Here is a 13,059-nt window from a genome sequence, read left to right on the forward strand (position 1 = left end):
ATATCACCATACATAATTACATATTTTTTCTTGTGATGAGAACTTTGTTAGCTTTTTGTTTTTAAAGTTTTATTTATTGAAGTATTCTCTATGCCTACACCCAACATGGAGCTCGACCTCATGACCCCAAGATCAAGAGTCACACACTTTTCTGACTAACCCAACCAGGCATCCCTGTGATAAGAACTTCTAAGATTTACTCTTAGCAAGTTCCAAATATGCAATATAAAATTATTAACTATAGTCACCATGCTGTATATTACATCTCCATGACTTATTTATAGCTGAAAGTTTATAACTTTTGACCCACTTCACCAATTTTGCCACCCCTCACCTCCTGCTTTTGGCAACCACCAATCTCATTATTTATGAATTAAGGTTTTTGTTTTAAGATTCCACATTTAGTGATGCCTGAGTGGCTCAGTGTTTGAGTCTGCCTTTCGCTCAGGGCATGATCCCGGGTCCGGGATAGAGTTCCGCATCAGGCTCCCTTCTCTGCCTGTGTCTCTGCCTCTTCTTCTGTCTCTCATGAATAAAAAAGACTTTGGCATTCAAAATCAGACTGCCAGGTTCCAATGTGAAACAAGCTGTTTGGCCCAGGCAAGTTACCCATGAGGTCCCCATCTGTCACAGAATTCTTTTTAAAACAAAATATCTTATTTATTAATGAGAGACAGAGAGAGAGAGGCAGAGAGAGAAGCAGGCTTCATGCAGGGAGCCCAAAGCGGGACTCGATCCCCAGACTGCAGGATCATGCCCTGGGCAGAAGATGGGCGCTAAACTGCTGAGCCACCCGGGCTGCCCTGCAGAGAATTCTTAAAAACACCCTGCTGTTAGGGTTGTTACTGGAACTCAATTAGTTAATATATGTAAAACACAGGGACAGGCCGTAGCATAAGGTAGCCACTTAGTAAGGGTATGCTAAATAGCTGATACTTAAACTTTGAATCTTAGCCCCCAACCACACCCCAATCCACTCAGGACCAACACTTTTAACAAGATGCCATAAAAACATCTCACTAGAAACAAAATTAACAAGACAACAGAGCCATACAAAAATGCCTTCGATGGGAGAACTCTTTCAACCAGGCCAGGCTTTTATAAAGCCCACAACATTGATCTCTACTGAGCTAGAGCATCTATAAAAATAGACCATCCCCAATAGAGTAGAGATGTAGGTGAGATGGGATGAGAAGTGCCACAGCAATCCCCTGGCTAAATACAGACCATCCCATCAGGCAACCCACCTCAAATTATCCATAGGCCCTAACTAATCAATGAGCTACTATAACCAGGTACAGTTTACCAAAAAATGGAAAATTCTGTTACCATACCTGCTCACCTTCCCTCTTTAAAAGCAGCCCCCATGGGCAGCCCTGGTGGCGCAGCGGTTTAGCGCCGTCTGCAGCCCAGGGCGTGGTCATGGAGACCCTGGATCGAGACCCTGGATCGAGTCCCACATCAGGCTCTCTGTATGGTGCCTGCTTCTCCCTCTGCCTGTGTCTCTGCCTCTCTCTTTCTGTCTCTATGAATAAATAAATAAAATCTTAAAAAAATAAAAATAAAAGCAACCCCCACCCATTGCTTCATTGCAAGCAGTCGCTCCTCTGCTGTCCTGCCTGCTGCTCCCTTGCATGTATTCAATAAACTTCTATCACCTTTGTTCTGCCTCAGGTGGATCCGCTCATCTCCCATCCCACCAATTTCCACCGATCTGGTCACCCTACATTTGGGGGGCTCCCATCCAGTCGGAAGAAACACCATACCTAACTGAACAAGCCCCATATTTTTGTAACTAGGCATTTTTCCCCAATGATTATCCCACACACATGCATAAAACACAAGCACAAAACTGGAAATTTTGCTTTCATTCTGGAAACTCACCTATTCAGGAAGACTGAACTTCAAACTGGTCAATTCTGGGCTGAAAGCTAAGTTTCTGTGAAACTCACTCTCTGCACTAGTTCTGCCTTCTTAAGACTCATCCCTTTTATAGGGTGTGGGGTCAATGAAGCATTTACAGTCGTGATTGGATAAGATTATCCTGTTGATGGGATCTCTGATGGAATCTTCATCTTGCTCTAGCTCCAGTTCTCCAATACATTATTAGATAACATCCCTGTGATTGGAACAATTGGCCACAATCAAATACACTAATATTTCTGCAGTGAGATGTAACAATACTTACGCTAAAGGAGAATACAAAAATTACCATTAGTATCACATAAATTCTGGCCAAGTTTGGTCTGAAGTGAGTCTCACACAAATTTGCTAGTACTTCCTAATTTTCTGAGATTTGTGGATTGCACGAGCGGCGGAGAACAAGGCTAATGTTCTCTTTTACTATTCAGTCCCAGTTGGTGAATCAGAGGATGCCTCAGTGTGGAGGCCAAAAATTAAGGCCATTCCACCTCAAGTTTAACATTAGCACAAGTACAGCCATCTTGGCCCCTGTGAATAAGAGCTGAACTTTACAGGAAAAACTGCAGAATATCCTCGGCAGGGAATCCCACATCAGAAAGACAACAGAGCTCAGAATTGCCCTCGGCAGAGAATCCCATATCAGAAAGACAACAGAGCCCATGCTGTGGTAGAAAGTCCCATATTAGAATGAGAACAGAACTCAATGCCCTTAAGCCCCATATCAGAATGTAAACAGAACTTGAGAAATTCCTCCACCCCTTCTGTAAATCCTCTAGACCAGCCTATAAAAAACCCAGCCGTAACCCACTTCGGGGTCCAAGTCCCTGCTCCGCCGTGTCAGGTATACTCGAACTTAAGCTCAAGCTTGCTAATAAACCCTCGTGCGCTTGCATCGGTGTTGGCTCCTTGGTGGTTTCTCGGATTCTCAATCTTGGGCACAACAGAATGTTGGTAAGGTCTGGAGCTGGTGCCAAGAAAGAATTCTTGAGACATCTTTGGTGCAAAAAAAAAAAAAAAATGATTTTATTAAAACACAGGGACAGGACCTGAGGGCAGAAAGATCAGCTGAACTGGGCTTTGTGAGGAATGGATGATTATATACTTGAAGTCCAGGAGTTAAAGAAAAAGGGAGGTGTCCAAAAGGATTTTCATATGCTAAAGAAGACCCTCAGGATACTAGAGATGGAAATCGTCAAGCTAAGGTGATTTTTCACTCTAGCGGAGCATTAAGACAGTTGGGATTTTCCTGGCGGAATGTCACACATATTCCACTAAGGAGTGGGGGGTGGTTGCTGAGTGTCAGCTTGTGCTTTGTCCTCAGCTTGCCTTCTGCTCCCTCATCAATAAAGTAAGAAGATTGGGACTCCAAGGAGTCCCAAAAAAAGGAAGGAAAGTTGAGATGATTCTGACAAAGAAGGTCCATCTGTGGAGGGAACAGCGGTCCTGTGACAGGAAGGCCGGGATATTCTCAGGCTTCAGAACCCTCAAGTGTGTGGTAGGAGATGGTGGAAGAAGTTCAGGGACCACACAGGAAGACATGTGGTGGGTGAGGCAGGGGGGTGAGGTGGGTGAGAAGGGGGCAGGCTGGGGTCTGGTTTCTAGCTGGGAAAATGTGTTTGCATGTTTGAGCTCTGAATTGCCCAAACTCCATCCAAAATATCATCTTGACTCTAGTGAAATTAGGATGATCTCTCTTCCTTCCTATTTCCTCCTTCCCTCTGTCTCCCCCTTCCAGACCCACACCCACAGCCACCCACACATATACATACATATAATTATCTTTCTCTGTCTCTTCATCTATATCCTATCATTTTTCCTACCATTCTTTTACCCTAGTGTGTCGATTAAGACATTTTTACAATCTTCATAATTTCATTCCTCAACTCTATCATTTGCTTATTTTTATATATATGTCATATTATGTGCAAATATATTTTTTAATTTAATTTCCATTTTTGCATTTGTATTGAGGTATAAATGACACACATGTAATTGTTTATAGTGTTCAATTTGGCATAGTTATATGTATACACCTGCAAAAATTCCTTTACAATTAAGATAACAAACATGTCCACTACCCTAAAAAACCTCCCCAACACTTCCTTTCTAGGCAATAAATAAGTGACTTTCTGTCACTATAAATTATTTTTCATTTTCTATGACTTGTATATAAATGGAATAAAACCATATGTACTCCTTTTTGTCTGGCTTTGTTCACTCAGAATAATTATCTTGGAATTCATCCATGCTGCTATTTGTATCAACAGCTCATTCCCTTTTATTGATGAATAATACTCCATTTTATTAATATACCACATTTTGTTTACCCCTTCACTATTTTATGGACATTGGATTGTTTTAACTTTTTAATTATTATCAATAACATTGCTATGAACATCCTTGTGTGGACAGGTATTTTTCATTTTCTTTCTTTTTTTCTTTCTTTCTTTCTTTTTTTTTTTTTTTTTTTTTTTTGGTATTTTTCATTTTCATTGGCAGATTCCTAGGAGTGGAAATGTTGGGTCATGTTATATGGTGAATTTATGTTTAATATTTTAAGAAACTTTAAAGCTGCTTGGAACATGGGCTGCACCATTTTCCATTTCCAGCAGCAATGTATGAATGTTCCAGCTTTGCCACATCCCTGGGAACAGTTAGAATTGCCTAATTCTAGCTATGCTTGTGGATGTGAAGGGGTATCTTGTTGTGATGTTATTTTATTTTATTTTTAAAGATTTTATTTATTTATTCATGAAAGACACAGAGAGAGAGAGGCAGAGACATAGGCAGAGGGAGAAGCAGGCTCCATGCAGAGAGCCTGATTTGGGACTTGATTCCAGGACTCCCGGACCATGCCCTGGGCCAAAGGCAGACACTCAATCGCTGAGCCACCTAAGCGTCCCTTGTTGTGATTTTAATATGCAATTCATTAATAAATAATGATGGAGCATTTTAACATGTACTCACTTGATATCTGTATATTTTCTTGGATTACATATCTTTCAACTTCTTTTCTCACTTTCCTTATTGAGCCTTAATATACGCTGAAAACAAAGTCACCTTCATGAGGTATGTGATTTACAAATCAGTTCTCTGAGTTTGTGGCTTGTCTTTTATTCTTTTCTAATGTCTTCGAAAGATGAGAATTTCTCTATTTTGATGAGTTTTAATTTATCTTTTTTTCTTTTATGAATCATGCTTTTGATGGTATACCTACAAAATCTTTACCTAGCACAAAAACACAAAACTTTTATCCAGTGTTTCCTCTAGATGTTTTACCTAGATGCTTTAAGTTGTATATTCAAGTCTATAATCTATTTTGAGTTAATTCTTTATCTTGTGAGATAAGTGTCTAAACTCATGTTTTTGCATGTAGATATCCAATGGTCCTAGTAACATTTGTTGAAAAGACTATTCTCTCCCCATTGATTTACCTTGGCACCTCTGTTAAAAATTAACTGAACTGACTAAAAATGCAAGAGTTTGTGTTTGGAGCACCAGCTGAGGGGAGGGGGGCGGTAATGGGAGAAGCAGACTCCCCACTGAGCAGGGAGCCCAATACCGGGCTAGATCCTAGTACCCTAGGATCATGACCTGAGCTGAAGGCAGATGCTTAACTGACTGAGCCACTCAGGTGCCCTGCAAATGTTTTTCTTAGATAATCTCAGCTCCCTGTGCAGGTATTGTCACTAAAATTACTGGTGACATGATAATCACTTTACACCATGGACATGAGATCATAGAATCCCGAAACTTTATCGTAGGTTCAGATGCTCCTTTCCACATTGGCACAGAAGCTTCCCTAACACATAACTGTCCTGATTCCAAATGTTATTTGGTAAGGTTTTTTTTTTTTTTTTTTCAGTTAAGTTTCAGGTTCATAGGAGAATTATATCACAGAAAATCCACAAACATAAAGTGCTTGCTTTCTTTCTCTCATGTTTTATGGGTTGAAACACAAATATATTTTTTGCATATAGTGGGAAATGATGTTTCCTGAGAACACATGATGCATACTATCCCTTTACCCACCATCTTTACAGCTGTCTGGCATCTCTCTTCTCTCCTCAAGTTACAGCTTCTGTGAAATCTTTCATTTCTCTCTAAGGATGCTGAATGTCACAGAATTACTCTAAAGACTGCAGATATGTGCCCAGCAGGTAGATAAAGACACTGAATTCCAATCTCTGAGTAGTTGCCTGGGGCCTGTGTGACAGAAACTATCACTTATAGTTACTATTGTTACATTTTGTTTGAGCTTGTTGTACTAAATGCATCTATGATGATATAGGTCTAAATGTTGTCATCAGTAAAAGAGTGTTAGTATTTGGGATCCCTGGGTGGCGCAGCGGTTTGGCGCCTGCCTTTGGCCCAGGGTGCGAGCTTGGAGACCCGGGATCGAATCCCACGTCGGGCTCCTGGTACATGGAGCCTGCTTCTCCCTCTGCCTGTGTCTCTGCCTCTCTCTCTCTCTCTCTCTCTGTATGTGACTATCATAAATAAATAAAAATTAAAAAAAAAAGTGTTAGTATTTATCTTCTGTTTAGAGAACTAAAAGACTAATCTCATTTCCTAGTCAAGAGAAATTATTATTTGAGGAACACCATGCCTAACGGTTGTAGGATGTGGGGCAGGAGCAGGAAGGGAGGAATAATCAGAGACTTCAATAATCTTCAAAGAGTAGTATTACCCTGGTACATAAAGTCACCAGATGTTAAAAGTCTCTTGCTAGTCTCATACTGCTGTTAAGCTGTTGCTCTCTCTGCCCTCTAAGATGTGTATTTATCAAACTAAAAAGATAAGAACAAAAACAATAAAATAAAATTCTAACTAGAGAACTTGTTTGATGGGGAAATTCAGGTCCCCCTTTCTAAGACCAGGAGTCACTTAGTTTGGATCCTCCTTTTGTTGCCCAACACCCTATGATTATGGGAATATCATGATCTCTTATTGCTTTAGTATTTCTCAAGTCTTTAAGGGCTGGAATAATCAGTAACCACAGATTTAAAGGATTCTGATGTGGGGTTTTATATAAGCAAATTTTATTAATTCCCACACTGTGTCTTCTTACCTAAGTGTTTTAGGTTTAAATATATTTTTTAAAAAGATCAAATTTATTTTATGATGTCTCTTTCAAAAGATCTTAAATCTTTCCCTTCTTGTTAGTTTATTTCACTGTCCTAGATCTATTACATATTTTCTATTAGCAATAATCATGCTTTGAATAAACCTCATTGGCTATGATACTGCCACCGTGCAAAGCTTATTACATATTTTCTTAAGTAGGCCCCATGCCCAGCATGGAGCCCAACATGCAGCTTGAGCTCACAATCCCGAGATCAAGACCTGAGCTGAGATCAGGAGTCGAATGCTTAACTGACTGAGCCACTCAGGCTCTATTACATATTTTTATTCAATTAATTATGCCCCAAGTTCTCTCTTCAATATTAAGTGGTGTTTTAAAATTTACAAAATTTAAATTTAAAAACTATACATTTCATTGTGAAGTTTTTAGGAAATCAACTTCTTTATAAATTTCAGGTGGATATCCACTGGGTCACCACTCCTCTGCCCCTGTCCACTTTTCTAGCCCAGACAGGTAACCCTGCTTCACCAGCTGAGGATCCTTTTACACCAACTGACATTCAGTCACTAAGATCTCTCTTAAGTCACATCTGCTAATTTATAGTTGAGTTCGCCTTCTACATTCTCTTATGGAACATGCTAATCCGTGCCCAACAACTATGATTGATCATCACTAGTAAGATATGTTTTCCTCCTATTCATCCCACAGGATTGTCTTTTCACTAGTCCACTAGTTTGCTTACCAAGAATGAGGTGTCTCCCCCATACTTAAGTACAAACTGTTCACTTTATTTTATTTACTGAAATATGTTTGAAGCATAGTTAGTTTATAAAGCATTTAATTTACTTAATCCTAAATGGCACGATCATCTTTGGAAAACAAGTAGAAAAAATATAAAATATTATGTATTTGGGATTCTAAATGATTTTCAAAAAATTTTAAATTAGCAGGTGTTTTGTATCTGTCATAAAATGATTAGTCAGGTTGGCCACAAGAGGTGATGCAAGAGAGGCCCAGAAAAACAAAGTTTATATACTCACAGGTCCTATAGAGACACAGTCAGTGCACACTATCAGGAGGTCATTGGTGGAAGAGCCGAGGGGCCTGACTCAACCAAGCAGGCAGGGAAGGTGAGGAAGGTGGGGTGGGAAGAGAGGGGGACCTATGGACAAGCACCTTCATTGAGGGTCAGGATGGAGTTCACAGTAAACAGTGAAAGGGGATTCCATTGGCACATCTGAATGTCCCTAGGTCATGGTCAGGAAAGGCAAGAGGAGCAACTTGTGGCAGGGGCCAGCCTTCACACTGATGCACCTGGTCACCTGGCTCAGGTGTTCACACATTGTGGGGATGTTGTAGCAGTAGGAAAATATCCAGTTTTCCAATTCGTAATAAAGGAGACCAATAAAACTCCAAATTGTCAATCTTTTTTTTTCTTCTTGAAGGCGGGAGTAAAGGGGTAAGAAAGGCAGAGTGAGAATCTTAAGCAGGCTCCAAGACCAGCACAGAGCCGATGGGTTGATTTCAGGACCCAGAGATCATGACCTGAGCCGAAATCAAGAGTCAGATGCTTAACTGAGTGAGTCACCCAAGTCCTCTCATAAATCCTCTTTGATATGAAAGAAAAATGATGCAATTTTTCTATCAGAGGAAACAGACCTTAAAATGAGACTTCAGCAAGAGTATGCATGTATTTGAAAAATTTTATGTCATTTTCTGTGTAATTTGGCTTTTTCTAATATTTATGAGAAAAACACATTTTTTAACGTATACTTTCTTTTCTAAGAGTTGCCTGTTCATTTACATTGCCAAAGCAGCAGTATGATTACTATAATCACCTCTGTTCTACATATTTAAATGTTTTCTTTGAATTTTATTTTTCTATTGTTTTAGGGATCTTTCAGTAAAAGATAGCATAAACATGAAAAATTTTTAAAAGATTTATTTATTTATTTATTTATTTATTTATTTATTTATTTGACAGAGAGAGAGTGAGAGAGAGCTAGCACACAAGCAGGGGGAGTGGGAACAGGGAAAGTCGACTCCCTGTTGAGCAGGGAGCCCAATGTGGGACTTGATCCTAGGACCCTGGGATCATGACCTAAGCTGAAGGCAGATGCTTACCTGACTGAGCCACCCAGGCACCCAGTGAAAAAATTTTATTTTATTTTATTTTTTTTTTTTTTTTTTTTAATTTTTATTTATTTATGATAGTCACAGAGAGAGAGAGAGAGAGAGAGAGGCAGAGACACAGGCAGAGGGAGAAGCAGGCTCCATGCACCGGGAGCCTGATGTGGGATTCGATCCTGGGTCTCCAGGATCGCGCCCTGGGCCAAAGGCAGGCGCCAAACCGCTGCGCCACCCAGGGATCCCAGTGAAAAAATTTTAAATCATTATTAAATACAAATGTGCTAGGAATGTTTTAAGTCCTCGGTTTTAATAAAACTTAGTAATACTCTGCTCAGCCAAAATTATGAAAATATACTACCATGTTCATAGCTAAGAGATTAGACATTCCTTATGTTTAGATTTAGTATTTATTTTCTTAATTTTTTTATTTTTTATTTTTTTTTTATTTTCTTAATGTTAAAGCTGGAAATATACCTTTCATTTCTTAATTAAATCTCCAAATATTTTACTACCATATATTAAAAAACCCATTTCTCCAAACTAATTCATTAATTTTTATCATATATAAGCTTCTATAAATACCTGCAAACATAATTTGCAAGCCCCTTGTTCTATTCCATATTTGGCTTTTTTGCCAATAATAACTTGTAGTTATTATACTTTGTACATGGTAAAGTTCTTTATTTAAAAAGATTTTATTTATTTATTCATGAGAGAGAGAGAGGCAGAGACACAGGCAGAGGGAAGAGGGAGAAAGCAGGCTCCATGCAGGGAGCCCAACATGAGACTTGATCCCGGGCCTCCAGGATCACACCCTGGGCTGAAGGCAGCGCTAAACCGCTGAGCCACCCAGGCTGCCCAGTAAAGTTCTTTTCATTAAACTTTTTAAAGTTTGCATACTTCTGTGTTTTGTGTCTTCACAATTTGAAAATGTCTTCATACTTCATCATCGAATACTGAAACATCAGTGCATCTGGAAGAAGGAATTGTTCTTACGAGGAAGTCTCTTCTAAAATATTGTTGAATTTATTTTTTATTAATTTTGTACCTCAGAATCTTTTCCCATGATGAAAATGTTTTTATCTATCCACAAGTCTTATTCAAAACAGACCAGTTTTTTGTGCCTATACAGAAATTTCTTTTTTTTAAAAATTTTAATTATTTATGAGAGACACACAGAGAGAGGCAGAGACATAGGCAGAGGGAGAAGCAGGCTCTCTGATACTCAGCATTCTGACAGTTTCCTCTATTCCCTTGCTTGACAAGAAGTTTTGGGATATCTTGGGAAGTTCCTGCCCTAGAATCTGGAACAGGCCCTTTTGTTTTCTTCCCAAGCCACTCTGCTTCTTATACTGAAAAACTGTATGAAGGTGGGTGCTAGAATTAGGCATTGTTATGGCATTGCCCATCACTTCTAGATTTTTTCAATGAAAAGAAAAATGAAATACATAAAAGTTAAAATCAATACTATATGACTTGATATTGTTTCTATCCAATGCAGGCTTTAGACTTTACTCAAATCCTTTGGTGTCCTGTCTGCATTTGTTTTGTCTTACATGGAACAACTTGTTTCTTATCTATACTAATGTATTTGTTCCACGAATACTATACCAATACATTGTAGTAAAATATTAGGATTTTGGCAGATAGTTTTGCCTTCAGATATTCCCCTTAGGGATATACACCCAAAATTCTATATTTTTGTATTTTTGATTCACTTGAAATGTATTTCCCTATATGTATTTTCTTTACATATAGGGACCATCACCTGGATAGTCAATCAAAAATTTTAAGTTTTAAAAAAATATTTATTTTTTGACATGACAGACACAGAAAGAGAGAGGCAGAGACATAGGCAGAGGGAGAAGCAGGCTCCATGCAGGGAGCCCCATGCGGGACTCAATCCAGACACTCAAAGATCACACCCTGAGCCAAAGGCAGGTGCCAACCACTGAGCCACCCAGGCATCTCAAATAGTTTAGCCCACTGAGCAGAGAGCCCAATGTGGGACTCGATATCAGGACCCTGAGATCATGACCCGAGCAGAGGGCACCCACTTGACTGAGCCATCCAGGTGCCCCAGAACTTCATTTCTTTTTATGGTTGAATAATATTCCATTGCATGAATATATAACTTATTTATTTATTTATTTATTTATTTATTTATTTGAGAGTGACCACTTGAGTCAGAGAGGGGGCCAGAGGGAGAGAGAATCCTAGTAGGTTCTATCTCATGACCTGAGCCAAAATCAAGAGTCAGACGCTTAACTGACTAAGCCACCCACGCTGCCTTAATGTACCACATTTTAAAAATCCATTCATGTTAAAAGATACTTGGGTTACTTCCACCTTTTGCTATTGTGAATAATAGTAATCCACCAGGAAGTAGCCTTTAATTTTTCCAGATTTAAGAACAGACACAGTCAGGTTGTAGGATAGGGAAGTAGTGAGGATAATCACCATTTTATTAATTAGATTTTATATAATAAGTTTTTTTATATATAATAAGTTTCAATCATTGGAGGCCCTATTTTAACTTACATTGGGTGATATTAATACCTGGGGCAGTGCTGGGGGGCTGTGGGATCCCATTAAGCCAATCTGTGTCAAAGACTTATACTAATTTTAAATGCAGTATTCATCATGTTAGAGTGTGCCCAATATGGGATATTTTGGGGTGTTATGACATTGGGAAATTTAGGCAAGGCTACAATTCAAGTGAGGCAGATCTATTTTTCTGTTTTATATCTGGTTACTTTCCTAAGTATAGGAGCACAGTGTGTTAAAGTGGTGAGATTCCCCAGATATGATTTGAGCCTCAGTAATGGTTATGTTTCTGAGGTTTGGGCTTTGGTGCCTTTTAGTAAATGATGTTTAAACTACTTTATTGAGGAATTATTGACATGTAAAAACCTATACGTGTTTCATGGATACAATTTGATGGGTTAGGGATAAGTATATGCCATAAAACCATTATCATTGTTGAAGCCATAAATATACCCATCACCTAAGTTTCCTCCTATCCCTTTATTATTATCATTATTTGTGTGCGTGTGTTTGTGTGTGTGTAGCAAGAACACTTAACAAATGTTGTGGTCCCATCCATTAGGACCCCTTCCATAATCCTCTCATATCTATGCTTCCTATGGATGTTTTGGCCACCTGACAGATTGTCCTCTCTCCTTACAACCTTCCCACAGCCATTTCTCTCCCTCAGTGGTGTTTATGAGGCCCAGTACCCCTCCCAAATACCCAGGCATGACACCCAGTCACAGCTCCCATCTTCCCCTGCTGGGCATCCAATACCTTTCTCATGATGACAAGGATCCCCTTCCTAATTGTGAGCCACAGCTACCCTCCAGTGCAGACAATGACCACCACGTTCTGCACATCTCCCTACTGAACCCCTCCTCAGAGTTCCAGACCTGTGTGGCCATCTACTAATTGTTCTTCACCCATTTTTCTTTGAAACATCTCTGATTCTTAAGATAGTCAAAACCAGAATTGATAGCCTCAGTGAAAATTATCTTACCACCTACTTTAATATCCTGGTTAATGGAATTTCCATCCTTCTAGCTGCTGAGCTCTAAAACTCCCTTCCTTTCCCTCTCAGCAAAAATCTGAAATTCTGGGCAGCTCTAAGTAAAAAACTGATTCAGAATCCAACCAGTTCTCCCACTTCCACAGCCACCACCTTGGTACAACCACCAACACTCACCTGAAGTACTACTGCAGTTGTTGCCTGTTCCTTGTTCTTCCCATAACCTCCTGAGGCCAAAAGTATATGCTCTGCTCTCCAGGCTGCAGCCACGGGGAGCTTGATGAGAGCTGTATCAGATCAGTTCCCTCTGTTCCAAATCTCCTGTTTCCCATCACCTCCAGAAGAGATGCCCAACTTTTCATGGAGCCATTCCATGCCT

At 39.5% G+C, this 13,059-nt stretch overlaps 1 protein-coding gene and 1 non-coding gene across 2 annotated transcripts in view; both read right to left on the reverse strand.

The window, feature by feature from the left end:
- The window catches only part of ZSCAN4 (zinc finger and SCAN domain containing 4), a 94,059-nt gene that overhangs the window by 4,458 nt on the left and 76,542 nt on the right, over window positions 1–13,059 (reverse strand). The window contains exon 5 of the mRNA XM_072826213.1: window positions 1,885–2,119. The gene's annotated coding sequence lies outside the window, so the exon portion shown is untranslated. The remainder of the gene's footprint in view (window positions 1–1,884; window positions 2,120–13,059) is intronic.
- Window positions 7,053–7,187, reverse strand: LOC140609108 (U4 spliceosomal RNA). The gene has a single exon (XR_012011067.1). It is a non-coding gene; the product is annotated as a U4 spliceosomal RNA (small nuclear RNA).

Source organism: Canis lupus, chromosome 1 (genome assembly GCF_048164855.1).
Source record: "Canis lupus baileyi chromosome 1, mCanLup2.hap1, whole genome shotgun sequence".
Classification (NCBI taxonomy): Eukaryota; Metazoa; Chordata; class Mammalia; order Carnivora; family Canidae; genus Canis; species Canis lupus.